Raw genomic sequence first — 4266 nt, forward strand, 5'->3', positions numbered from 1 at the left:
CTCATCATTTTACTAATAGCATCTGCAGCCTCCCTAATTGAACTTTTAATTTCATCACACGAAGGAACTTTATAACTAATATCTTTAACACTCTTTCCTTTATCCTGTTTCTTTCTGGCAAGAATTTCTTCTTCATCGTTGGTTTGTGACCTCCCACGCTTTGAGGTTGGAAGACATACAAAAAAAGTGGTCAAATTAATGAATACACACTTAATATAGCTCAAAATTATTCACTGAGATACTATATAATGATAAACTTCTTCGAATAAACCGTTGATTTAGAATCTAAAAACCGCTGAGTTAGGATATGGAACAAGGTATGTATTGATGATACAAAACCAAGTATGAAGTAAATTCGAAGAAAATTCATCATGCTGTCATATTGTAACTATAAATCTACACTAAAAAACTATAGAATCTAAAAAAAAGGATAATAGCAGGCAAAATGATAAAATCGAGCAAAAACAAAAGTGAAATAAGTAAAAAACTCCATCCAACCTTTCTTCAATGATCCTTGAGCGTTTTCCGACGTCATATTACAGAATTTGGATGGATTAACTTCGAAACTGAAGAAACTACGATTTGAATGCAATCGGAGAGTTTGGAAGCGATTCAGAGGGTTTGGAAGCGATTCGAAGGGTTTGAGTGTCAGAGAAATTAAATTTAGCGTCTAGTTCACGTTTTCTATCGACGCGCCAATTTGAAAATGAAATGACAATTTTGCCCTTATATATTTTATAAACAAAAGTATCATTTTATCAATTCAAAGTATCATTCTATCAGTCAGAAATATCATTTTATCGGCTCAGAGTATCATTCTATCCGGCAAAACTATGATTTTGTCAACTCAGAGTATCATTCTATCGGCAAAAGTATCATTTTATCAACTCAGAGTATCATTCTATCAGTCAAAACTATCATTTTATGCAGTAAGTAAATCTAACATTTATAAACAAAAGTATCATTTTATCAAGTCAAAATATCATTCTATCAGTCAGAAATACCATTTTATCTGCTGCAAGTATCATTTTGTCATTTTATCCGGCAAAACTATGATTTTGTCAACTCAGAGTATCATTCTATCGGTAAAAGTATCATTTTATCAACTCAGAATATCATTCTATCAGTCAAAACTATCATTTTATGCAGTAAATCTAACATTTATAAACAAAAGTATCATTTTATCAACTCAAAGTATCATTCTATCACTCAGAAATATCATTTTATCGGCTGCAAATATCATTTTGTCATTTTATAGGTTAGAAATATGATTTTATCTACTGCGAGTAACATTTATCATTTTATAAACTCAGAGTATCATTCTATCCGGCAAAACTATCATTTTATGTAAACCTAACATTTATAAGCCAAAAGTATCATCTTAACTACCAATCATTGGCTTCAAAGCATCATTACAAACAGGAATGTACATAACTACATATCAGTAAAACTATCATTTTATGCTGTAAACCTAACATTTATAAGCCAAAAGTGTCACGACCGCCCTTACTGATGGGATGATCGCGACTGCGGGGGAAAGCAATACAAAGGGGACACAATCAAGGACGACTGTTTATATGGGAGACTCAATCAATTTAGAAGACATTTAATTATTCAAAAGTTAAGTGATCAGTTTTAAAAGTATAATAAATGTTATAATCTCATAATTTATATAATGCAAAGATTCCTAATAAAAGTTTTCATAAAAAAAACAATAAGGTAAATAACTATTAAAACCCAAATATTTTCAAAGAGATAACGTATTTGTTTACGAAAGTAAACAAATATGAGGTAAAGTAGCGTAAAGTAGCTCAAGTCTAAAAGTGAGTAACGTACTAAAAGTAATATGAGGTAAAGACAACTCAAATAAACATAATCTCAAACATTTGCGGCGGACATAAGGTTTAAAGAGAGAGTCACGGGATGACGTCTATGTATGACGACACAACGCATCCAAACACTTTAGGCCGCTCAACTTGCAAAATTTTAAAAGAAATTGCAGGGCTGAGTACTTGTTGTACTCAATGGGCTCATGCCGAAAACATTTTATATAGTTATGTCATCCATACCAGTGATCTCGAGTTTTATATGAAGTTAAGAAATTACCATCGAGAACACAAAAATATTTCGTAGACTGGCCAGTCAAATAATCTCCCCATTTTCAACAATCCATAAATCACAACATCAATCCACAGTGCGACGAAAGTGTGGCCACACTATCCGCCCACGAGACCGGCCGACTAGCAGGGACGGCTCACGATTCCACCAGTGTACACAGTCTGATAGGGTTTGCGGCCCTACTCAGACCCGAATTCGTTTCACAACACAGCCATATAGCCTAACGGAGCAAGCTCAGACGAACTAGGCATCAGACAACAATCTCATAAACAAAAACAACATGGCATGACATAACAAGTTAAACCACCCTTATAAAACCACATCATATTTTCGAAAGGTAAAGAGATTTGTAAAAGAAAGCCCACCTCGTTCGCTTAACAAAATTCAATCCAACTTAAGGCAACTCTCGTTCCTTGTGCTCACGTACAAACAATAATCCTTGCCAACATTACAACATAAGTCAGCCTTCCATAAACTCATATTTCTATTCATGTCCTATCGATCCGCTCTCATCGTTTTTCTCAATTTACCCAACCCAACGTTCAACACAAGAGGGAAAAACACACCATAACATATTTCAACGTGCAACACCTAACCACACCAATAAACACATTCCTTGGACATACATACATCATATAACACCTTTAAACTTGAAAATAAGCACTATTTTATTAAGGCAGAAAACTGGCAGAACTGCGCGACCGTTTTGTAAAAATCACTAAAAATCCATCCGATGTCCAATGAGGCTGAAATTTTCACAAAATACAGAAGACACTTCAAATTTCACCCAGTAAAAAAATTTACATCAAAAGGAGGTCATTTGGTCGGTCAAACAGAAAATGAAACATTCTGGTCGAGAATACCAGTTTATGGAAGAATTGCGCAGTCGACTTCAAAAATTTATTAAAAATTCATCTTTCATCGAAAAGGACTGAAATTTACACATAACATAGAAAACACCTTGAAGTTTAATCAGTTAAAATTTCACATCAAAATAAGGCCGTTTGGTCATTCAAACACACGTTGGAAATCACTGTCCGAACACCACAGATTTCAGGTTCCAAAATTTCGAGTTTAGAGTTTCTTCTTCAATCATCCAAACACAATTTTTCATGCTTCTCACACACAATCATGCTTTAAAAAGGTTCTCATAAACATGTTCTCATTATATCACACATCATTCACCAACCAATCATTCAACTTTACACATATTCATTCACAAACGCATATTCATAACTCATCTCATACAAAACACAAATTCCCACCGATTAAATTCGCGATCTATGATTCCTACACTCACTATATGCATGAAGGGATCAAGAATAAGGTTTCAATGAAGGAGGTGAGAAGAAAATCTCAGTTATACCTTCTTGAATCATGAAAAACGAACGGTAGAAACAAGCGTTGGCACGATTCGTCGGGAACTCTTGAAAATCCACTCCAATTGATGCAAGAAACAATGGTGGAAGAAGTTTTTTGGAGAGGATGAGAGTGAGGGAGAGGAGAGGCGTGAGTTTGAGGGAGAGGGAATGGGGGCTAGGGTTTAGTTTAGGTGTATTTATAGGATTAGGGTTAGGTTAACAAAAATTAATTAATTAATTAATTAATTGTGGGGAAATAAAATCAATAAATCCCACAATTAAGTGAATAAAATAGGCATGTGGGAAGTAGAGAATTTCAAAAATTCCATGTAGGAATTAGCAAGGAATCTACTTTGTATTTACTTGGAGAGAATATATTCATAACTTATGAATAAAAAAAATGAGTACAAGGGAACAAATAAATTAAATCTCCAAGTAGGAAATAATAGGGGGGGGCGAAAATTGCTAGGTAATGCACAAGGAATTGATCTAAAGGTTGCCATAAATTTGGTAACAATTGAATTAATTCCACAAGGCAATTATAGGGGGGGGGGGGGGGGGGGGGCGTGTGACTTGAGGAGTATAACACAAGGAATTTATTCACGCACCAATTAAATTGGCTTAGGTATTAAATTGGTATTTATTTGAATAAAAGAAATTCCACAAAGTAGGAAACAAATATTTCTCCTTTACAAGAAAAATAGAGGGGCCAAAAAAAAAAAGAAAGTGGGCTTAATTAGCCACAAGAAAATAGTAGGCTAGAGTTTGAAATTCATGTAGCACAATG

The sequence above is a fragment of the Salvia splendens genome, chromosome 17 (genome assembly GCF_004379255.2).
Source record: "Salvia splendens isolate huo1 chromosome 17, SspV2, whole genome shotgun sequence".
NCBI classification, from domain to species: Eukaryota; Viridiplantae; Streptophyta; class Magnoliopsida; order Lamiales; family Lamiaceae; genus Salvia; species Salvia splendens.